The sequence below is a fragment of the Rhinopithecus bieti genome, unplaced genomic scaffold (genome assembly GCF_001698545.2).
Source record: "Rhinopithecus bieti isolate Rb0 unplaced genomic scaffold, ASM169854v2 scaffold_51905, whole genome shotgun sequence".
Taxonomy (NCBI): domain Eukaryota; kingdom Metazoa; phylum Chordata; class Mammalia; order Primates; family Cercopithecidae; genus Rhinopithecus; species Rhinopithecus bieti.
Genome location: NW_016821253.1, coordinates 2,069,885 through 2,095,367, shown reverse-complemented (window position 1 = coordinate 2,095,367; position 25,483 = coordinate 2,069,885). Strand labels below are relative to the sequence as shown.

Genomic DNA, 25,483 nt, shown 5'->3' with positions numbered 1-25,483 from the left:
TGGGGTGGGGCTTTGCACAGTTTCTAGCTAAAGTGCTGAGCTGTGGCCTTGCTTGGCAGGCCCCTTTCCAGGTAGCTGGAAACCTGAGGCCAACCACAACCAGGGATTTAGGCAAGAGTCTCTCCTGCACCCGAAGCTGATGGATGAGGAGAGGTTTGTGTCATCACAGAAGGAGCACAGAGCTTTCCTCCCAGAGCCGGGGAGATCTGCCTGCTCTGCTGGAGAGGCCGCCAGCCCATGTGTGGGCGCGCAGTGTGGGGAGGCTTAGGCAGGAAGATGAGGTCTTGCTCAGATGAGTGTTATTCCTTGGTTTGGACACACGAGGTTGGGCAGTTTGGAGTGTAGGACATTTTTGCCTGGAGTTTTTAATTGATAAAATCATCCCATGAAAAAAATCCCCAATTTTTAAAGGCATGCTACTCTGACACCTTAAACTCATCATTTTAACATTTATATAAAGTACGTAAAATGTGTCTTTGCCTGAAAATAAACATCAGTGGAGTGGAAGCCCTTCGTCTACTCTGTCCCGACCTTTATGGGCAGCACTGCACATTTTCACTGTGGAGTCTACGTGGACACTGTCTTGTGTTTACTTTCTACTTGTTTCTTTTGAACACACACATGCATTAACACTGTAATGTATTTATTACTTTGTATGTCATTAATAAGAATATATTTTGATAATATTGAAACTGTATGATTTATTAGTGGTTCCTTCTAGGTAAATATTAGCTGTGTTTTTTAGATGTTTAAAATTGTGAACAGCCTCAACATGACCCACATTCTTCAAGCTATCTACCTCGTTCCCTTCCTCTTTTCTCTCCCTGCTTCCCTCTCTCTCTTTCTCTCTCTCTCCCCCTTTCTCTCTCTCTCTTTCTCTTTTTACTTTCTTTCTTTCTCTCTCTTTCCTTTCTTTCTCTCTTTCTCTCTCTCTTTCTCTCTCTCCCCCTTTCTCTTTCTTCCTTCCTTTCTTTCTCTTTTTTCTTTTTTCTTTCTTTATCTCTTTCTTTCTTTCTCTTCCTTTTCTTTTCTTCCCTCCTTCCCTCCCTCCATCCTTCCTTCCTTCCTTTTTTCTTCCTTCCTCTCTCTCCTTCCTTCCTTCCTTTTTTCTTCCTTCCTCTCTCTCCTTCCTTCCTTCCTTTTTTCTTCCTTCCTCTCTCTCCTTCTTTCCTTCCTTCCTTTCTTCCTTCTTTCCTTCTTTCCTTTCTTCCTTCCTTCCTCTCTCTCCTTCCTTCCTTCCCTCCTTTCTTATTTTAGTTATATCTCCAAACTATTTTTTCTAGTATATATTTTGCAAGAAACTACATGTGGGATTCTGAATTGTCATGTGCTGATAACTTTTACAGAGAGCCGCAGCTATGAAGAATATGTGCTAAAATATGGATCTCTACCTCACCACACTGAGAACCTCATCATTACCTTACAGGGCCATCAAGTACAGCATGATTTCAAACATTCACAATATTACTCTCTTGCAAGCTTTGTGCACTGGAGGGACGTTTCTTTTATCCTGCTTCTAGAGTGGTGGAAACAAAGCAAGCTTTAGGACACAGGATGGCTTGGTTCCAGGCTTCTTCTCTCCTCCCAGCGCCTGGCCCCACCCTTTCTCTCCTCCCCTCCCCTGGGAACTTCCCCTCTCTGCACGGAGGTGAGCCGCCTCTCTGTGACCAGGCTTCACCCCAGCAGCTCTCTCCTGGTCCGCTTCCCCCAGGTTCGTTCCTCCCTGTCTATTCCCCTCCTCTCTGTTCTAAAACAGCAACCTGGTTCTTCACTACTCTGTAGTGGAGGCCAGGAGGTTCCCTGTGTCCTGCGGGATAAAATTCAGGCTCTCCCAGGACTTACCATCCAAGCACACCCTTCCCTCCAACTGATCTGTGCTTTTTGTGTTACTGTTTTCTGTCCAGGAGATCTCCCTCTGTGACTTACCCATAGCCTGATGACGTGCCCTTCTCAAAGCTCAGCCACTGCTCCTCAGAAAACCTCCCCACCTCTATGGCAGAGTCAGCTCACCTCTGCGTAACCCTGAGCACTGTGGGCATCCCTGTTGCAGCCTTCCTGACTTAAAGGAGAAGCGATGACCCCCCTCCCTCTCTCCTCTGCAAGTCTGTCCTGCCTGGAGGCCCAGGCTGTGGGTCTCTTTAACTCCTGTTACGTTTATCCATCTCAGTTGCTGCCACTGTGGGCCAAACTGGGACTGCACTGCTCTTTGGTGGTGGTTGGTAGGAAGCCAGCAATTCCCAAACCGCTCCTCCTTCCCCAAAACCCAAAGGGAGAGATCCACAACAAACAATGGCCAGATGAAAAACAGAGCATGCCTTTCTGGTTAGCTGCAAAGCGCATGCTGTACTTTGATAAACCGAGGCAATGCCTGTTTCTAAGCCTCCAGCCCTCCCTAAATCCTCCATTCAAATCCAGGCAATTGCTACTCTCTGCCTTTCTTCCTTGCGAAATACAGACTGAAAATGAGAGAGAAAGAGTGTAGGGGGTGCATGGGTGTGAGAGAGGGACAGAGAATGAGGATAGATGCTGGCTATACTAATGCAAACATCTTCCTTGTTCCATGAAAAATTAATATCTTTTGAATCAATAGTGACTCAAAATATCAGCTAGCCCAGAATTATTTGCACCTATAAAGGTAAATTCTTTAAAAAATGTTCAAATAAATGGATTTCTAATGGAAGGGTTTCACTGGTTGGCATGGGTACTGGTCTGACAATCAGTAGGACAAGCCCTTCCTAAGCCACTGAAATCAGATCCTGCAGAGAGGAGGTCACCTCTCCATGGCCACAGTTCCAAGACAGTGCAGTCAGCATGGGGCATGCGTTCATTTTTGCTCTGAAAGCTTGTTACATATGGGAGTTGGGAGGTGACTGCCAGGGTGGACACTTGTCAATGTCCAGCCCAGAAACCTGGGTCCCCGTCCCAGCTCTGTGACCTCAGGCAAGCTACCTTTCTGAACCTCAGTTTCTCTCCTAAAATAGAGCCAATAATATCTCGCTTGCCTATTCTCAGGGTTGTTTTGAGGATCAAATGAAAGAACGAGCATGGAAGTGCTGGAACGTGGAAAGTCCTTTTTCTCTCACTTGGAAGCAGTTAGTTGGAGGAATCTCACTTCTCGGCATGCACCCTCCTGCCGTTGCTGTGGGAAGGAAAAGGCTGCAGGTTTAGAGAGCAGGGAGCAGCCCCCAGTCCTTGGCACTGCATCCAGGAAGACAAAGCCCTTCCACATGGTCGACTCTGTCACAGATGAAGGGTCTTAAGTACATTCATGCCCCCACCATTAGGATTTTCTAGTTGAAATGTGTGGCTGTGCTTTAAGTTAAACTCGCAGCACATTTAAATCACACTCTGCATTCACAGCCTCTGACAGACAGTAATTTCTATATATTCTAAGAGCGGAGCTTGCTGCTAGAATTCTGATTTTCTTTCCAAGGATTCTCTGAAAATTGAGAGTTCAGCTAGCAATCAGTAACATGATTTCATTCACGAAGTTTCTGTGTCTCAGAGACAACAGAGAGCCAAGTACTCTCGTGAGTGTTTTCAATCTCACTTCACAGACACATAGGTACACAAAGGTACACACACAGGTGCAGATACATGTGCACACACACAGGTACACATACACAGGCACACATAGGTACAGATACATGTGCCACACACAGGCATACACAGGTACATACACAAGCACACACACACACAGCGTACACACACATATTGGAGGACAGCGTTGCCACACCACAGGTTACAGATACAGGTGCACACACAGGCACAACACAGGTACGGACTACACAGGATCAGGGGACACACACGTACATACACAAGCACACAACAGCCAACACACAGGTATGCACACAGACACTCAGGTACAGATACAGGGTGCCCCACACACATGTTACATACACAAGCACACACACAGGTTTATGGATACAGGGCACACACAAGCACTCACAGGTACATACACAGCACACACACAGGTATGGATACAGGTGCCACACACAGGCCGTACATACACAAGCACACACACAGGTATGCGTTACAGGTGCCCACACACAGCATACACATGCGTACGTACACAAGCACACACACAGGTACAGATACAGGTGCACACACAGGTACACACACAGGTTCACACACACCTTCAGGCACAGTTTACACACACCCACTTCGAGTTGTCTCTCTGCCACTTGCATTCACTCCTAAGGTAGCACCACTGATTCAAATGATCACTTGCTGTCTCCTCTTCTTTCCTGATACAGGTTGTTTTTTTTTTAAAGAAAGAGCTTATATTTTTTCATTTGATTAGTAATTATTTGAGAGTCCATATTATGTGCTATGCTAGACAAATGAAGAATTCACCAAGTAATAAACATCTTCTGTACTCTCAAGGAACCATGAGTTCCTTGGAGGCCTGGGAAGGAGGGTGAAGTGAACTCTACTTTATTATCATTATTGTTATTCGATTCATTCATTTAATGGATTCTCTCTTCTCTGGGCCCTGGTAATACAAAAATGAACAGGTGCAATCCTCGTCTTCAAGCACCCTAGTTTCTTTGATAACAACAGTAGCATTAGCAGAAGTGAGCAAACAGTGGAATGAGTGGCTGGGTATGTGAAACGGTGTATGAACAGATCAGCAAGAGGATGACCTCATTCATCATTCAGAGGAATAGCCTCCTCCTGAGGGCTGCAATGATCTAAAAGTCTTTGAGTAGAGAAATGGTGAGATGTGATGTGAAGACTGATACATCTTTGAGATGTGTATAAAGAGAGGAATGGTGTGAACCAAAGTGAGGAAGTGTAGTTTATATTTGAGGGACATGGAGAGGACAAAACAGCTTAAACTAAAGGTCACATAAGGCGGTGGTAAGTCTTAGGAATTGAGAAACGACATGTCACCAAGCTTCAGGAGACCAGGGAGCCGGGCTACAGCGTGTGCTTTTAGTTCCAGCTCCACTTCCTACTGTTCCTCACTCACTAAAGCAGTGCTTGCGGAACTTCTGATTCCTCATCTATAAAACACGTAATTCTACCTCCTTTACATGTTTGTGTATGAAATAACTTTTAACTTTAAATTGGGATACACATGTAAGGTGCTCTCATGATAATGATAATCATACAAATCATGGTGACTGTGTGGACTTATTCTTGGTCAGAGGCATCTACAACAGAGGCATGTTCTTAGAGACTCCACTCTCAGCGTGAAGGGAGGAGGAACAGATTTGGGGAGCTGGTAGGAAGGGTGAAGTGAACTCAGCTAAGCTAACTCAGAACTCATTAGCATCTGAGCCTCGAGCCTTCGCAGGAAAAAAGGAAGGCAGAGCTATGCCTGAGTCCTCTGATTCGGATTGGTTTGGGCACTTGCCTCTTGGGAAGCTTTGGATTCAATGAGATGCAGAACCACTGGGTTCTCCAAACTTCAGAGGGTGCCTGCGAGCCTGAAACCTCTGTGGATGGATGAACCACTTCCTGGGCCACGTCCTACAGCTGATGGCCAGGGATGTGTGTGGAGGCATCGGTGTTCATTCCCAGTACCCCAGGTTCCTACATTCAAGGGCTCCCAGACCAGGTATTGCCTGTAGGATGTGAATGGCAGAACCCAGTTACTGCTCTTTGGTTAATGCTATTCCTCACTTTTTCTATGCCCCATGGAAATGTCTTCTCCCATGTGCCGTGAAAACTAAACCTTGTTATTAATAAAATTCACAGCAATTAAATCTTAGATTTCCTTAAACTACTTTTCACTTTGTTGGAGAAAGGAGTGATGGGGACTGCATACCTATCACTTTGTCCTGGGCCTTCTGCTCACTTTTCTGGTGACCCTGTGTAGGTTCTTTAGGGTTTCTGGACTTCAGTGGCCAAATCTAAAAATGAAGAGGCAGGCTGCACTATCCTTACGATTGCTTTCACTGCCGATATTCAACAATGCCAAAAGCCATTCCCCCATGTGTGTCTCTTGCTGGATCTGCCTTAGTGGTAAGTCCTCACTGTCCATGAGGGGGCTGCAGGCAAACAGCAGACCCTGAGGGGACAGAGACAGCCCCAGAGGCCCACCTCAACAACACCTTCCTGCAGAAGGAAGGAGGGCATGGGCGCCAGACCACCTTCTCTGTTCTGACACGGCACTCATCTGGCTTTGTTCTAATTGCCTCCATTTTCATTGCTCTTCTAGATCATTTTGCTTAACATAGAAGAATGTGTTTTAATGAGCTAGAATGATCTAGTCAGGCACAAATGTGATGTCCTTGCCACATTGTTTATTGGTTTGTAGACAGCCAGTGCATCCCAGGGCTTGTCTTAAACTATATTGTTAAGCAGCAAATGGCCTGGGTGTCTGGGGAGTGCAAGTTACTGGCAAGTATTACATGACTTTGGGAGTGTACATTTCTAACCTAAATTTGTTAGTCATTTTTTACAGTAATTGACACATATCTTTTGAAAATACTAATAGATAAATCATTAAATTTTTCAGTTTATTTTGTTACATAAATGTTACATGAATTTTCTTTGGCAATCAAATCATTACAGTCTGTTTATATAAAATAAATATTTTATGTATTTATAAATGAACTGTATTTATGTGAAATAAACAATTAGAAGTATTTGCAGTAAAAAGTGAAAGTTTTTCTTAGTTGTCACAACCCCACTCCTATCTCCAAAGATCATCTCAGCTATCCACTGGGTCTGTGTCCATGCTGGCGTCATCCTCTGTATTCACAGACATGCACGTGTAAATATAAGACATGCTCCTATTATATAGTTAGACTTTGCGTCCCCACCCAAATCTCATCTTGAATTGGAAGCCCCAGGGTTTGGGGAGGAACCTGGTGGGAGGTGATTGGATCATGGCAGTGGTTTACCCCATTCTGTTCTTATGATATGGAGTGAGTTCTCATAAGATCTGATGGTTTTATAAGGAAGTCTTCCCTGGATTCTCTCAAATTCTCTCTTTCGCCTGCCACCATGTACCATGTGCCTGTTTCGCCTCTACCATGATTGTAAGTTTCCTGAGGCCTTCCCAGCCATGTGGAACTGTGAGTCATTTAAACCTCTTTCCTTTGTAAATTGCGGAGTCTCAGGCAGTTCTTTCTAGCAGTGTGAGAACAGGCGAATACACCCTAGGTTCTAGTTGGTTGTATGTGAACGTGTTACACTGTGCATGCTTCTCTGCACCATCCTCTAATCACTTTGCTACACATCTTGCGGATTCTGCCTTATCAGTGTTTACGGGCCCGTCTTAGATTGCTTATTTACCACAAATAATCTAAGCATTCTATCACTGAGGAGTTTTGATACACAATATCGCATTGAAACATTTTATGCAGGTATCTATGCATATGTGTGACTAAATATATATTTGGTAGATACCAGGAACTGGAATTGTCAGGCTAGCATATGCACATTTAAAATTTTCATTCATGCTGCCAAATTCCCGACACAACAAGGTTGTTCCATTTGCATCCACGCAAACCTGCGTGAGAATCCTGTTGACGACATCGTCCCCGCTACACAGAAGACAGGGAAGGCTCTCATCCCCTTCCTTGGCAGTGGGAATGCTACCGGCCCTCTCTAAGCCACAGTGGGAAACAAACCTGGTTCCACTTCGGTGTTAATTTTGTGAAACAATGCAATTGTGGCTTTAAGTTCATGTCTAAGTTTAAGAATAGCTAGTTAATTAGAGGATAGATTATTCATATGATGTCTTTGTCTATAAATACTTCCAGGTTACAAATTGCATTTGCTGATGTCCTTTTATGTGGTTAGTTGACATGTTGGAATCAGTGGTCTCTTACTTAGAAGTTGAGATTAAGGTTATATTCTAGGCCAGATATGGTGGTTCTTGCCTGTAATCTCAGCACTTTGGGAGGCCCAGGCGGGCGGATCACTTAATGTCAGGAGTTCAAGACCAGCCTGGCCAACATGGTGAAACCCCATCTCTACTAAAACTGCAAAAATTAGCTGGTTGTGGTGGTGGGCACCTGTAATCTCAGCTACTAGGGAGGTTGAGGCAGGAGAATCGCTTGAACACAGGAGGTGGAGGTTGCAGTGAGCCAAGATCGCGCCACTGCACTCCAGCCTGGGCAACAAGAGCAAAACTCCATCTCAAAAATAATAATAATAAGTCATGTTCTAAATATTGATATTGTACAGGTGATCTACGGGAAGAACTGAGATGGGAATGTCCGTGTATGGGAGGTAGACCCAAACCTTTTAAATGCCAAAATACATTCCAATATTGCAAATAATTGAAGTCATCCCACAAAAACTTAACTGACCTAGACTTAAAGCAAAGCACACATGAGTGTTTAAAAACGAGAAGGGTGATATTAAAACTGGCTATACATTCTTTTCCTGATTTCCTATTTTTTCTTTTTAAGATGTCCCCATTTATTTACTTATTATATATTTCCTTTTCCTTGTCTAGATGGTCATCATTATCTTCTGAAAATGACCATTTCTTTCTTTTCTCTGAAAAACTGAAAGTGGACATATTCTAAATCTCATCTCCACCTAGAAGCTGAGTGACTATCTGATGAGCCATCCTAACACAAAGGCTGTGAGCAACGCAGTGAGCTAAGTGAAATCCGTTTAACTTGGTACAAAGGAAACAAGTTCCTTATTCAGTCAGGAAAGGCTAATGGGGAACCTGCTATGTACTCCATAGTGCAGGCAGCTTATTCATCTCAACCCAGCCCCTGAGCAAGATCGCGTGGCTGTCGGTAGAGATGAGCTACGGAAACAGGCGGAAGAGCTGGAGATGCACCTGCCAATCACGATGGGGACAGGCGGCCAGGACTGCCCTCCAGCCCGGCTGCTATGATGCACTGTCCTCTCTGGCCATTATGGACTCCAAATTTGACCACTGAAGGGCACAGAAAACATTCTTAAAGTAGTTTTCCTTTCAGACAGCGTCGAGGCAAGGGTCCAGGAAAGCACGCAAAACCAGGCTCAGGCGTCCCCGCATGCCTTTCAGAGGCTCCTCTGAAACTGGCTCAGTTCACAAACGATGGTTTTGCCTTCTCCTTATGGTGGTGTCTGAGGTGGGCTTTTGTCAGGCAATTGTCTGGTTCTTGCTGGTCAGTGTTCCACGTCTGAGAAAGAAGCACTATCCACATACAGCTCTCATCTTTTAACCAATCTCACACGGAACTTTTAGGGTGAAAAACAACATGACCTGTTTCCACTAGTAGCTAGTCCTGCAGGTGTGATTTGGGTTACCAGACAGGCACGAGCACTGCCATTTCAACAACACTTAGCTAAACAAAAGGTCTTCTTGACAAGAAATCTTAGAAAAGCAACGATGGCAGGAAGGAATATGTGTGTCTCAGAGGCTGATACCTTCAGGAAAAGTCACCAGGAGCTGACTTCTTTCCATCTGTGTCCCCCAGGGGTGGTGGGCACCGCCCTGGCAAGAGAGGATGGAGGAAGACGGGCTTGGTTCTTCCTTTCCTCGGCAGTGCCCCACGGTGGAGGCACTTCTCCGAGAGAAGGAGATTTGCACAGTAATTCCCGAAACCACTGAGCCAAGACTCAAAGCTACACACTCACACGCAACACACAACACACGTAGAAAGGAAGTCTGAGTGAGCCTCACAAGGAGAGCACCACACTTCTCCACTCGTGGCTCACTTGCTGCCTGGGGATTCATATCAAGCAGCAGTGGGATTCTTGCTTAAAGCATTTGGTGCTAAAAAAACGTATTTAAACTTTTAGCCCGGCCCTGCTATTGTCAGATACAGAACCTGAACTTCAGAGAGTTTTATTTACTCAACAAACATTCACACCAAGATTGGCTGAGATGGGCCTTGCTCACCGAGGAGTAATGACCGTCCATTTTATCACTAACACTTGAAGAAACGAATAGTTATATTTTTAAATCATATTATTTCAATATTAATAATATCAAGTTTATATGCTAGTTGCCTTAGTATAATCTGATTGAGGAAGTAGGGACCCAGTTCAAAAGGTTAAAATCAAAGAGACCAGGTCGCAGCGAGTATCCACTAAGCGGACATTCCACCTCATCAAACTGCCTGAGAGGGAATCTCCACATGTGCTCTCACGTCTGCCTCTGTCTCCGCCTCAAAAGGACGTGGGTCTGAATTCCGAGCATTAATGATCAGAGTGCAAACCTGAGGTAGAAGAAGGTGCTGTTTGTCCGGGGTGAATGCTCCTGAATCTTTGTAGATGATTTCAAGGTGGTATGTCTGATGCAGGGGCGTTTGCCTCAGGAAGAAACTGCAAGAATTCCTTGCATTTATACTATGTGGATGTTGAGAAAAAGCCATTAAACGCACCACTGTTATCAGAGATTTTCCAGTGTAGATAGCTGTGCACTGCTATAAATAAGACCCCAAATTATAATTTGTATTAAAAACTAAGTATATATTTTTAAATATTACAAAATAACTCCAAACTGATGCCTGTAGACTTTGCAACAAAATAAATACACTAACTCTCATTCAAGTTTTGAACCTTGATTTTTCAGGGTAATTTTAAAACCTCTCTAGATCCATGTATCTATTTTGGAATTATTTTGTTCTTTACGTGTTTGTTTTAGTAAATTCTAATTAGGGGAAATGATAATAATTGTTACGGTTGCATTTTATTGGCTGCCTTTGTGTTTCTTAGGAAATCTTGTGTTATCTTATTTCAAGTTCCACTTGCTAAGCACTGCAGCTATCATCTTATTACAGGCGGGAAGTACAGTATCTGTTAGAGGATTTATGGTAATGCTGCTGCATCTAGCTGATCATAAACAGCATGGGGAGCCCCTCAGGCTCTCTTCGTTCTCCTGACACACTTCACTGAGGCCCATTAACACTTGTCTGTTATTGCCATAGAGGCACTTTAATGAGCCTCTTGGAATTAGGCGGTTTGCACCAGAAACAATGGCTTCCCTAACTGAGGCATCACCCTCTCACTTTCTGATTTTCTAGCTCATCATTTTGTTTAACAAAATAAATTCTCTCTTTGATAGTAGACTTTGAGATAGTATGGGTACTTCTTCTTCAAATTAGAACAGTATTATGGTTTCTAATACTGAGATAACATTGCAGAAAAACATGATAGATGGTTAACAATTTCTACATTTCCATTAATGAAAGTAATTTCTTTTGTTGTTGTTATAGTAAGATAAAATTGAGCTGACATTTGGAAGTGGCCTTGTCATCAGCAAACTATGTTTTCTTATGAATGAAATTCTCTTATTTCCAAAAAATAAACATACAAAATATTTCTCCCGTATTAAATTGTTTTCTAATTACATCAAAGTGTTAAAGGAGGCAATCGTCTGAGAAATGGGCCAGTAATGGCTCAATCTAAATATTAAGTGCATTTGGTTTTACCTTCAAACCTAGGACATGTATTTAAAACTCCTCAATATCCTAGGTTTCAAAGTAAATTAACTAAATGTTAAAAAGTACTTCTAGTTAGCCATTATTAGAGTTTATAACAAGGTTTCTGAGTAAAATTATTTACACATCTTCTCAAGGTGCAGTTACCTATCTTGAAACGTAGCTGTTGTGAGTGTCACAGCACAGGGGAGCAAACCCTCCTTACACCCTCCTCCCTTCTCTTACTTAAGGTATTTTGTGTTGTCGTTCTATCCTTTAGAAAATGAACTCAGAGGAGAATTGGTGAATTCCTATCCAGTGGGCATCTTCGAAATCTGGTGGACAGCAGAAGAAGATCAGGTCCCGGGATCACCCACCCAGCGCAGCGACAGTGCAGGTACCTCTGCCCAGCACGGGGCTCCTGGCGACAGTGCAGGTACCCCTGCCCAGCACGGGGTTCCTGGTGACAGAGTACAGGTACCTCTGCCCAGCACGGGGCTCCCGGGATTGCTGCAGGCAGCCCCTGCTCTGGTGCTTGTCCCATTTGCTGCTTTGAGTAAATTCTTTCATCTTAGCTGCCTGGTGCTTCATGGCTTCCGGGAGGCAGTTAAAAGTTGCACTGCGCATCCTCTCCAAAGAGACAATTCCTGCCAAAAAGAGCCCTTTGCAGTTAAATTAGATGAGGCATAGCTTGTTCTCACTGCTGACGTTATATCGGGCAGGAATGACGTGAGCCTCCTTTGTGGGTGCTGAGAGGATGCCTCGGGGTGGCCAGTGGGGAGGGAAGGTTGCCCATGACCCTCACGTGGAAATGGCTCGTGTAGAATCACTGCACACAAAATCTACACTTGCAGCAGAAGGAACTGCTTAGTAAAGCATTTGGAGTCTGATTTGGAGGATTGGGGATGGATGAGATTGGCACATACCCAGTGGCTGCTGCCTGGCAGCACATATTTTTAGGGCTGGAGGTCGACAAGACTGAAATATGGCCCAGATCTCAGATCCTGCAAAGTCTCTGGTTCTGAACAAGGGAGTGGAATAGGAACTCTGGTGTTCTCTTCTCAATACTCACATTTCGAAGTACTTTTATATATGTCACTCTGATGAAGAAAAGAAGAAAATTCTGGTAAAAGTGGCAATTTCTCAGCATGCTCTATAAGGAAAGCTGTGGCATGCATTTTAAGGTTCACTGTGCAATCGTGATTTATTTGTCTGCCGACCGCCCCACTTGCCTGTCTGATAATAGAACTACTTACCACTGCACAGAAATTAGAGGCTGGGATTGTCTTCCATATGCCGCAAGCTTGTGGGTGCTGCAAGCTTCGAGAGCTTTATGAACTGCTGTAATAGGTCACAATTGTTCTAATCATTTTCTCGTCTATACCCTATTCATTTTCCTGAAGAAACTCACTGCACTCGTTGCTCCAGTTTGGGGAAGGCATTATGTTTAATCGTACATTTCCCCGAGGTTAAAACAACAACAACAACAAAAAGAAAAAACAGAAGAACCTATTCACACTGAGTGTTCATGCACACTTGGCTTCAGAAGCAGTTAAAGTTTCTGAACTGTAGGTGTTTCAAATGTCTAGGCTGTCTTGTTTTATCTCATCTCATTGAATTTTAGTAATAAGTTAAGGGCGTTTGATGAAATATTTTATAAGGGAGTAATGTTTACATGTGGCTTCATTGAATTGGATTCTGGCATTGAGTTAGATGTTCGCATTTCAATGAGCGTGCTCAGTGTAGTTGGATATAAAGCATTCACATACCAATCTCACCCGGAATTACACGAAATCACAAGGAAAACAAGTGAGCTGGATTTGCAAGCAACTGCCGTGTTTATACTTGGCTTTCAGTAGGGTTCTCAGCTGAGGCATCACCTTTGATTTTGAGAGGTGTCCGTTTTCAGAGTGGGAGAGCAAGTTGAACTTGGTTAGGGGGAAAAAGAGATCTCGAGGTTCTAGCAGCTGAAATCCTGTCCTGCTTTGCCCTGGAGACTGCCATGCTCAGTGGAGTGTATGCCGGGATCCCTCCAGCCAGGGCCTGGTTGAGCAAACCCTTCTGGGTGTAAGACAAGCTTAGCACCCAAAGGTCTCCAGGGGCCTCCAGATCCAATTAGATAATAAGAGCAAGACACACAACCAATGCTTGCATTTCACATCAGTCTTTCCACCCAGTCCTCATTGTCTTCATTCAGTCCTCACCAATCATTCCTCACTTTCAGGGTTCTGGTAGCAAGGCTTAAAAGTCACCGTGACAGCCACACACCGTGAAGGATGCAGACGCAGAGCCTCTGACTTCTGGGATTTGTTATCCATGTTCTTATTTTTTAAAGATTAGTATTTGACTCTCAGGGGATGGTCAATATCTATTTTCTCTATGTATGTCATAAGTACTTTAGTAAATGGGTGACACAATGAAATATATATAAAACAGTACTTAGAAATAACTAGATTTAGCATTATAGAATGGGAATACATTGCTATATTAATGAGAATACATCTTCACATAGTAAGTTATAAAATGGCAATTTGTAAATCATTGTGTTACATAGACCTGGTGGGCCAACATTTTTTGTAGAGCTAGATATTATTTTAGACTTTGGGGAGGGAGTGGTCTCCGTGCAACTGCTCACCACTGCCACCACTGTCTGAAATGAGCCATAGGCAACAGCGAGCAGATGGCGTTGCCGCCTGACAATAAAACTTTATTTACAGCATCAGTAGAGAACAGTTTCGGCCTGCAGGCCTTAGTTTGTCAACCCATGGTGAAGACTTAAGTTCCCAGTTCTGAAATAGCCACAGTCACTTTTGGCAGAGAGATGGTCACTGACTCCTCCCTGGGTAAGCAGTCCCTTGCAAACTCACAGGACAGTCCAAAGTTACCATCCACAGACATGCTGCTCCCAGGAAAGCCCTTTGCTGATACATGAGCCTGGTACCCAGGGTGGAGCTGGCAGAAGCTTCCACAAAGTCTGAAAGAAGGATGAAGAGAGCAAGGTTGTCACCTCTGTGGAAATCAGAGCAGAATTCAAGACACTCAAAAGATTTCAAGAGCAGGAAACGTTCCTAGTGTGTTTGTGCCTGTATCACCCTGTCTGACTAGAAATATCATCCTGAAAACTGTGTGGGATGTGAAACCAAACCAAATCCAACTGGAAGGGGTGTTTCCACACCTGGATACAGAGGGAGTTCTGACCGTAAAACCGCACCTACGCCAAAAGGAAACATCTTCCCGGAGGGGTGAGGGATGCCGGTCAGCAGTCTGTGGGGCAGAGCCAGGCGTGGCCACATGACGGGACCAGACCACACAACTGCTTGGGGTGGGATTCCATTCGGCCTGTTTTCCCACATCCTCTGCAACTACAAAACAAAAACATAAATGTATGAATTTGACAAATTAAAAAAAAAATCATAGTGAACATGGAGAATAAAATACCAAACACAAAAGAGAATGATTTCCGGTTGCAGGGGACTGTATGCCACCAGCTTGATAAAAAGGTTAATGCTGAAAAAGACCTTAACGATGCCATAGATGTTTTTAAAGTCCCCTTATGTTTGCCTCGGACTTCAAAAAATCTTATTTGGCATGTGAATCTGTGTCACACGTGATTTAGCCAAAACAGAGCATTAGTTGACATTTTCCACTGAGATGACTTGCTGAAATCGGTATATCTTTAACGTAGCATCCTACATGATAATACGTTGTTACAGAATAAGCCAAAAGAGGTGATCGAGAGAGAAACAACAGGAACACAACCTGCCGAGTATGCTCCTACCGCACTGCCCAAGGACCTGAGAGAGGAAAGGTCTGCTGGTCCCGTAAGTAGTTCAGTGTCCAGCAGAAATTTCCTAGAAAGTTATAGGATGTCAGACTGGAGAACAAATCCTAATTCTACCCCATCATCTGCAGAGAACTTACTTGGCTCTTTGAACCTGAGTTTCAGTTTCCCCATCAGTAAAATGGCCATAATCATTGTTTCTTAACAGAACTGTTACAAGGATTACATGTTATAAGTGTCTAAAACACTAAATTTAGTCCTTGAAACACAGAAGATGTTTTAGAATTTCCCAGAGCTGTATTGTTTTTGAAATGAGAAGTGGACAGAGGTGCCCGGTTCCCCTCCAGATGGCACCTCCCCAGTGAAGACCACCAACTGCATCACCTGGCTCTAGGGCCTTGGGGCTGAGCATTAGAAAGGTTGGGGTGGGTTTGGCCTCCGTTATTTCTTGGAAGTAAAAACTCCTGGAAAAAGGAAAGTCGCTCTTAGGTAGCAGAGGCACAAACAAACTGGAACACTGATTCTGTATTTGAAGTAAAACATGCTCAGGGCTGACCAGTCTCCATGTCAGCATCTTTTATCCAAAGCACTTCAGGGTCATCTGAAGCATTCGGAGAGCTTGGGGCCCTGAAGGTGGAGTGTGGCTTATTTGTGTACCCCACTCTCATCACATCACTTGCTATGTCTATTGTGTAGGCACCCGAAAAATATCAGTCTCAGCAATGAGTGGGTCCATTACCTTCACGTGTAAAGCCTTGTTTTCATTTGCTCATAATTTAGAAACAGCTGATGTGCAAGGACCTGCAGTAAGTGTTATAAAGTGTGGAAGTAAGATCCAGAACTTTCCATATGCACCCCAACACATCTAAGGAGTGCTTTTAACTGAAGGTCAAAAGTAGCAGAAAGAATTACTTTTTATGTTCTCCTCTGACTTGACACTTGACTGCCTAGCATGCACATGTAGTACTCTTTTAAATGAAATACAACGCACACCCTCATCATGCGACCTTCCATCTTTTTTACCGCATGCCCCTCCGACCTGGAGCCTCTGGGATGCCCGTGCTTCCTCCTCCTGTTGAGCCCACACCATTCTGCAAAGTTACTCATAGATCTACAGGTGCCTCATAAGTCTACACACACATCCCACCGATGTGAAGTCACCTGTTTTTTTGAGTTTCTCGTTTGTTGTTGTTTGTGGGTGCAAGTGAAGAGATAAAATTTAACACACATCTAAATGAAGTAAATGCCTTTTTTAAATAAAATGCATTATAAGTGAATTATTTCAAATACCCCATCCATACACAAAAAAAATATTTTCTTGTGTGCATTTGTATAACGTATGTTTGAGTCAACTACTACATGCCAGATGCTATATAGAAATGGAATCAGAGAATTCTGCAGAAAAGCTGTTCTTGTTGAGCCGTTTAATAAGGGTGAGGGCATAACAGCAACCACAACAAGAGAACAGTTGGAGGAGGAGCTGCAAAGTCATGAGGATGAAACCACCCCAAAGGGGGAATCTGTGTGTTCCTGGAGAAGGCACGGAGGGCTGCAGTTACCTCCCAGGCTGGCTCCAAGGACATCTTTTGACTTAGACAAGGATAGTCCAGATGTGGTACCAGCATCGGGAAAGGCCTGAGGTTTGGGAGTGGGAAGCGGGAGGGAGGGCAGGGTGGGCCTGGTGAGTTTTGGTTGAGCTCTGTAGATGGTGAGAGACCATGGGTGAGTTTGAGCAAAGAGGAGACAGGGTCTGATTTCCCAGTGTGAAGTGTGGATTGGAGGAGCTAATGCCAGTGCCTGGAGGACAGGGGGCTGTTGACAAGAGTCCAGGAGAAGTTGTTGAGGGTCTCCAGGAGGACAGGTGTATCTGGTTTGAAGAAGGTGAAGGTGCGTGTGGTGGGCGTACAGTGCAGCCACGCTGTGCAGATCAAGGTGGGGTTCAGACACCATCACGCCCAACGGGGATGAAGAGCAAAAGGGGCTTCACGGCACAACTTTGAAAACATCCACAAATTCTACACTCACCCCTCAAAACCTGGGGTTTTCATCTGTAAAACAGTGGGAGTGTTTCCCATGTCATAGGGTTGTTGAGGATTATAGATGCTAATGCTTGTAAAATCTGCAGTGCAGCGGCTGGCAAGAAGCACCAGCCCTTCAAACCAGGGCTACCCTCATTATTATTCATAAAGAACCCAAGGCAAACTTGCCTCACCATAAAAGACAAAGGCAGAAGTGACCTGATTTACATCTGTGTTATGCTTTATGGTATTCAATCGCGTGCCTTCACTTACTATGCAACTATGTGGAGAGTGAAGATGCACTCTGAACCGATGCAGAGAGATTTTAAGGAGATTTTGTTAAAGAAAAAAGCAACATACAGAAGAGAAGCAAAACTATGACTTCACACACACATGTGTATTTGCTTGTATTTGCACAAAAAATCTAGGATAGACAAAAAAACTAAAAAGTATGTATGGGGGTTACTAAGGGAAAAGGCAGGTTGAGAGGGAAATGTTTTCAATTGTTCTTGCTCATTCATTTATTAATTTGTTTCTTTATTTTTGAATGATGCAAATGTATCTCATATTCAAAAAATAAAATTTAAAAGAAACATGAAAGAGTACTTTCCCATAACCAATCTAATGTATCCTCACTGGCCCTTCATTTTAGGTAGAAAGGGATTATTCTTTCTATACAAATAAGGAGACTGAGGATCCATAGCTTAAATGACTTGACCGAGGTCGCAGCCAGTGAATGACAGCTCTGGATTTCAATTCTGACTCTGAAACCCGTTCATTGCCGCTCCCTTCCCCTCATTACAATACACAGTTATGCTTGTGGAGTCTTATTCAGCATTTATGGCTAATATAGAGATGTATCAATCTAAATGATTGGGATCAGAGCTAAGTGACAGGAGTAGATAAAGAAGATGGTGGCAGTGCTGGTGGTGGAGGCTGGGAGGGAGGCCATAGGAGAGTGTTTGAAGAGGGCTTCCTGTTCCATGAGGACTTATCTGAGTGACCTGTAGACAAAACAGCCTCACCTGTTCATGAGTTTATAACAGTGGGAGGGAGGAAGGGAGAGAAGGAAGGAGGGAGGGAGGAAAAGAGGCAGGCAGGCTAGATAATTAAGAAAGGAAATAAGGAGACGAGGAAGGAAATAAATAAGAGGGAGAAATTCTCCTATCAGATTCTCTAGTTAACAATGTATGCCTAATAAACACAATTACCTTTTAATAACTTCAGTTTTCCCCATAGCTCTCATAATATTTCATACATGCTCTTCTTTCTAAAATTCGCTACTTTAAAACTTGCTTTACAAAGTAGAAAAATAAAATATTTTATTATTACTTATTTACTTCTTCAATAATAAAGGTCAGAATCTCAAAGTTATTTTAAAAGTATTTTGAACACAACATTCAAGAAAGAGCTATGAGGAGACAATGTGAGAAAACAGCAGCAAGTGTGGAAGAAATTCTTTAGAATAATAAAGGAAAATGTAATTTTATATCCTAGTTATGCTTTATACATTAAAACAGCTATAAAGGACTTATGGACAGTGGGGAAATGTGAATATTCCCAATATTCTGTATATTTTATGATATGATTTAAATAATATTAACTTCCTTTTCTGTTGAAATTACACATCCATTATGTGGGAGAATGTGTTTTTTTCTTAGAAGATAAATGTTGACATATTTAGGTGTGAGCTTTCCATGATGTCTGTGAGGTTCAGGAAAACGTGTGTGTGGTGTGTGGATGTCTGTGGTCACCTTTGTGCATGTGTGTGTATGTGTGTGCACGTGTGTGTATGTGTATGTGTGTGTGCACGTGTGTGTGTATGTGTGTGCACGTGTTGTTATGGTGTGTACACATGGTATGGTGGCGCACATGTGTGTGGCACATGTGTATTATGTCGTGTGCACAATGTGGTATGTGTGTATTGTGGCACGTGTGTGTGGTGCACGGTGTGTATGTGTGCACTGTGTGTAGTGTGCTGGTAATGTGTGTGTATGTGTGTATGTGTGTGGCACATGTGGCATCATGTGTGTTGTACACTGTATCCATGTGTGTGGCACGTGTGTGTGCAGCGTGTGTATGGTGTGCACTGTGTGTGCGTGTATGTGTGTGCACGTGTTAATGTGTGTGTGCACGTGTGTATATGTGTGTGTATGTGTGTGTGTGCACGTGTGTGTGTGTGTATGTGTGTGTGTGACTGGTTCATGTACCACACCTGCACTTGGTGTCTAACATGGACAAAGTTACAAAGTAACCTTACTGCATCCATTTCCTTAGAGATGTACTTTAGACCGTCAGAGGTAGATCACAGAACTCGAAATCTCCTTTTCAACTTAAGGAAAGACGAATTGTCTTTGGGGGGTCCGCGAGCTCCACTTCTGGTGTCCCTGGAGAGCTGGCGCAAGTCCTCTTTCCAGCAGAGACTCATCCGGGAAAGCAGCTGGCAGGCCTTGACTGCCCCTTATTTACAGGTTAGGAGGAAAGAGTCCCGCCAAATGGAGAGTTTTCTAAGCCAAAGTGTTTATTGGTGAAGCTGCAGGTCAACTTCGAGTGCTGTTCTTTCCTTCTATCACAGTGCATTTATGTGTCCTGTGTCCGATTCATGAAAATAAACTGCTCTAGCAGGACACTCCGTTTGGGAACTCGTGTACATGGAGTGCAGTCCTACAAGCAGGGGCTACAGGGAAGCTGTCTTTGAACCACGGCGTGTGCGTGCTCCTGAAAGCCACATCTATCGTCTGTTGCCAGCACATGTCTTTCTTTCACATGCCCTGAAAGCACATTGCAGAATGTCACAAGTTTATGCAGATGGTATTTCTTCTCATTCATTCCCACACAGAAAATAAAAAGGATAGTTGGACAACCGACAATCTGGGGTGGCTACTCTATGTGAGGCATTGTGCTAGGTCTTGAAAAGTAACCAAAAGATAAGAGCCAGTGTTGACGCCCTCAGTGGCTCGGAAGTCAGGTGTTTAGGAAACTTGGTCGGCTTGGACCCACACGGATGAAGCAGCAAAGAGATGTCGTGATGCCCAAGTGTTTTGTTCATAGTTGTGCAAGCCAGCCTCATCCAAACAGGATGCGTGAAACAGGCATTAGATAAAAATGAAATGAAACACAAATGGCAGCAGGAAATGGTAAGTTCTGAGGGAACACTTAAAAGACCTAAAAAAGCAAAACCACAGGAAGGATGAAATGAAGGAAAGAGGAAGAGGGTGCAAAAGACAAATAATGTGGACATAACTATAAGGAAAAAACACAATGAAAAACAAAAAACAAACGCCTATTCACCTATATGACCTTAAACACTCTGACAGCTTGACTGCATCACCACAATCAAATAATCTGAATTAGCCAAGTTCATTAAAAAGAGCTAAATTACATACACTATTTTTGTTTAATATCCATAAGAAGTTAAATTTATATAAATTATATGTATTCTTTTAAATTATAAAAATATGTGTATTGCTATAGGGGATGATATTGAGGTCATTTTTCGCTACATGATACATGCGTGAATAAGAATTATGAGGAAAAAAATTATTTCTCTCAATGAAAAAGAGAAGCAAGAACTTTGCTGTTTTCTGATAGACATAAAATTTATACCTGTTCCCATTTCGTCTTTGTCACGGACCACTAACACTTTCCTGGGTGTGTTGAGGCAAAGAATCCATTCAGAATTTATGACAGCATAGGAGGTCAAAGTCCTTTTATTTGTGTTGTTTTGTCTCTTACTTAATTGCAACTACTGTCAGGCAACATAAATTCTATTTCAGTGATAAGTCTTCAAAATGCCTTGTCACAGATTTGCAACTGATGATTTGCTCTTACAGAAAATATGAATAAGTATAACCGAGGCAGGTAGGATAAGAGATGGCATCTTAGCTACTGGGGTGGTGATGAAGGCCCCCACCTTAGGTCTCAAACGGAGATCCTCAGAGCCCCATGTAGAAAGAAAAGCAAGGTTGGGGATTCTACTGGAGGTGGTCCAAGAACCGTTCTTTAAACATCACTCATTTAGGGTCAGGTGGTCCTGCTGGTAGTTTCAGAAACAGGTGCACTTGGTAGGTGGGGTTTATTCTGCAGATAGTCCCACTTAACCAAGATCTTATTTCTATATTCTACCTGGAGCTCTGATCTCCATTGAAGACCTAATGGGGTGGCAATGAAGGCCCCCACTTCTACTTTTATCAGTGTTTGCAGTAAATTTATTTGCCACCTTTCCAAGGTCACGGGGTTACAAATCAAGGGGTTGCAGGGTGGCAAGTCAAGTTACTGTGAGCACTGATAAAAGTAGCAGTGCAAACCGCCACCTGAGAGCAAGAGAACGTTTCCGACGCCTGTAAATATGGCCATGATCTGAACTAGTCGGAATAGACTAGGCTGTTTAAAACATGAATTCAGAAATGAACCAGAAAGCAGAACCCTGATTAAAGTTTATTCTTTGCTCATGTCACAGCTTACTGCCAGCTGGGCAGCCCCTTCAGTGCGTGGCCCTGCCCTGTGGAATCTGAGTCTTCCAGAAATTAGCGTGGCCATGAAAACTGTGCAGGACACTTTGGGCCAGACCACAGTATTCCGTTGGTCAGAGTCAGATTCAGACCCCAATCCACTGCCCAGGAAACTTGGAGGTGCAGACATCCTGTGTGCCCAGGAAGAGGGGTGACATGGACATGAGCAGAGCCTCAGACCTGCTGCTTTCCAAGGGGTGATTCAGGAGAGCTCAGCTGCTAGGGACCACGGGCACCACCTGCATTCCTGCCCGACCTCCTTCTCTGTGGACTGCAGGCACTGTCTGTATTCCCACCCGACGCCGTTCTCTGTGGACCCCAGACACCACCTGCATTCCCACCTGACCTTCTCTGTGGACCAGGGGTACTGTCCACATTCCTTACCTACCCACCCCGCTTCCCGTGTTCTAACTTGGTTTTGTTGCTAATATCATCTGGCACCCAACACAGGTCTGCCTTCAAGGAGGACTCTGGTGAACTTGCTGGTCCGAGCTGAGTTTGGGGTCCAAATTCATTTGTGTTTCCTGCAGAGATGCACAGACTGACTTCTGGCCGGAAACACTGGACTGTGAAATTGGACGTTGGCTAAGCGAGTCTGTCCTGAGCATAAACGCCACCAAGTATGCCTGCTTCCGAAACTCCCGGGAGGATCACCTGGCCCTAAACCAGTGTTCAAAGAACAGTTCTGGGACCACTTCCATTAGAACCCCCAACTTTGCTTTTCGTTCTCCATGGAGCTCTGATCTCCATTCAAGACCTAAGGTATCAGAATTTCTAGTATAGGGCCTGTATATAAAAAATGTAATAAATACCCCCACAAATTCATATGCACATTAATGCACAGCTCCTGCCCAGAGTGACAGCACGTTCACCGAGCTGATGCATCCACCTCGGAGGCTCCTGAGAGCTGGCGTCCCCAGCACCACCCTGCTCTATTGCCTCACACCCAGGGAGCAGGGTTCTTTGTCTTTGTTTCTTTATTTAATTTTGTCAGCTGAGACCTGGGAAATATAATGACACATTCTTCTCATTTCAGGTTCTTTTTATTATTTTTTACTTTTTACCATTTTACAATAGAAGGATTCAACATAGGCACAAGTGGGACTGAGCCCCAAATGTACATCTTCAAGCTCCCAGAGTGGCCTCGCTTATACCTGCTCGTTCTTCCTCGCGCAGGCATAGGTCGCTCTGAAGCAAATCCAAGTGAGTGTGTAATTTTAGCTAGAAATAATTTATCATAAATTCCCAAAATAATAGTTCTTTTATAAAACATAACCACCCATCAAACCTTACAAAAAGATCTTGTTATCAAATATCCAAGCAGGATTCACATTTCACATATGGTCTCACAAATGTATTACTATTTGGTTTTGGTTTTGTTTTGTTTTGTTTTGTTTGAGATGGAGTCTCGCTCCATTGCCCAGGCTGGAGTGCAGTGGCACAATCTCGGCTCACTGCAACCTCTGCCTCCTGGGTTCAAGCAATTCTCATAACTCAGCCTCCCAAGTAGCTGGGACTACAGGCACGCGCCACCATGCCTGGCTAATTTTCATATTTTTTTTTTTTTTTTTTAGTAGAGATGGGGTTTCGCCATGTTGGGCAGGCTGGTCTCAAACTCCTGACCTCAAGTGATCCACCTGCCTTGACCTCCCAAAGAGCTGGGATTACAGGTGTGAGCCGCCGTGCCCGGCCCAGTTTGTTTTTGAATTGGAATCTAATAAGATCTGCAGTGGCATCTTACTGACATGTGTCTTGAATCCTCTTTTGTGGTCTACATAGCCTTTCCTTCCTTCTCCTCTCTGCCTTACCTCTTGTGACTTATTTCTTGAATAAGCTGGGCAGAGGGTCCCCCAGTCTGTGTTTTCCTGAGGTCACTTCTTTGGTGCCATTTAACATGTTCCTCTGACCTCTGAGTTTCCTGCAAACTGGTGGTTAATGCAGAGACCTAAGCCACCACAGCTTTGATCTTGTGGTATCTTCTTGAGAAGGTGGCATGCAATGTCTGGTTGCCTCCCATTCCATAGCCTTACAGTTGGCAGATAGGTACCCATGTTGCCCAGGCTGTCAACCTGACCAACCTATTAGGAAGTCTCCCCTCAACCTTCTCCCTTGTGGCTTTGGCGGTCAGTGACACCCATGGCCTAGATCCACCATTTCTCCAGGGTTACAGATGATATTCTATTATTCTTAATTTACGATTTGGAGGACTTCTCTACAGAAAACATTCCCTCATCAACCATTTGGTTTCTATTGTATAAAAATCAAAGTAAATGTTTTTCTTGCTTTACCACTTTTTCAAATAATAGTATTTTTTCTCTTCCAATGAGAAATACCAAAACTAAAATATGAACAGACATGTACTGAAGCAAACATTTGGTATCTCCTGAGGTTTTGTTTTTGTTTGCAAAGCCTACATGGTCTTTCTTGTGCACATACTACTCACGGTGATGAAAGTCAGAACCAACATTTATTGAGTTTTGAAGACTGTCATGTGCTATGTGGGAGGCACACGTGCACCTCATTAAACTTCTCAGCACCCCATGAGGTTGAAGCTATGATCATCCTCATCTGCAGATGAGGAAACTGAGGAACAGAGAGAAGTGGATTGCCGTGGCCACACAGCTGTTACGTGACAGACCTGGGTGCTGTTGCATGGTGTCCAACCTGGAGTTCTGGCCCAGCATCTGAGCACTTTAGGCTTTTGCATTCACTCACAGCCTGCTGCATGTTTATGAGGGTAAGGAGAGAAAGAAGAAAAAGTAGCAAGCAGAAGAGCCCCCCAGAGGAAATGCAAGTGATCAACAATTTAATGTAAAGGTACTAGACAAGGTAATAGCACAAGCCTTTTCAAGGTCATCTGCTTGGTTAACTGGGCTGAAGGCTGCCGAAGGCTTTAATGGCTAGAAGTTGCTAATGGCCTTTCTGTCCTTTGAAGAGATCTTTAATTCTCCAGGGGTATCCAGGGTGATCCACATCCCCTCGCTAAGGCAGCTCCCAGGTTGGCATTGGCCACCTCCTAGTTGGCAGTCTCAACACAGGCCTGTGGGTGAAGAGAGTGCTGGTCTGAAGGCAGCCCGCACTTGGCAGTGAGGAGTACCCCATCATCTGGGGGTGGGGCAGGAAAGCCAGGTGAGATCCCACAGCACACCTGGTGTGTGTTAATTAAGGGAGTTTCCAGAGCTTTTAGTTGAGCACCTCTCACCTCCATTTAAAGCACAGCTGTGCACCTAATGAAAACATGCATTTGCAGTGTAGAGGAGGGTCTATTCAGCGTCAACACCTAAGAGTTTTGAGGACCCTGAAGAGACCATGAATACTGTACCCTTGACCCCATTTCCAAGTCAGCGATTCCCATATGGACTCAATAAGGATTGTCTAGCATGCTACCTCCCTTCCTTTTTAGCACAGGCTGAAAAGCAAGTCTGTCACCGTCACCCTGACAGCCCTCTGCTTCACCAAGTATTTTCCTGGGAGTCTTGGGAGCTCTTCACATGTCCCCATGCTGGCCGATTGCTACAGCAACCTGCGGATTGTGGATGTGAGATGTAGGCAGGTGGAAACTTGTCAAGATGTAATGGGTGTTTTAGATGTCAGGTTAGACTTCTCCTACAAATGCTGCATATGTGCTGGAACACCAATCCTGAGACGAGGCACACAACAAAATGCCCTGTAGGTAAGGGTGCAAATGGCATGAGGCCCTGGAGCTCTTCAGCAGGAAATACCAACGTTCCCCCACCCCATCACCCCTTCCCCGGAGCAGAGGCTGTGGGTCCGCCTGCGCTATCTGCCTGTCAGTGAAAGACACATGTCATCATGGACCGTTGCTTCTGCTTGCCTAAT

General features: G+C 44.0%; 1 protein-coding gene across 21 annotated transcripts in view; it reads left to right on the top strand.

Annotated features, from left to right (window-relative positions):
• MYT1L (myelin transcription factor 1 like) overlaps positions 1 to 25,483 on the top strand; it is a 548,227-nt gene that overhangs the window by 156,514 nt on the left and 366,230 nt on the right. For all 21 annotated transcript variants that reach the window (XM_017860335.1, XM_017860329.1, XM_017860334.1 and 18 more), the window contains one exon: positions 11,614 to 11,730. The gene's annotated coding sequence lies outside the window, so the exon portion shown is untranslated. The remainder of the gene's footprint in view (positions 1 to 11,613; positions 11,731 to 25,483) is intronic.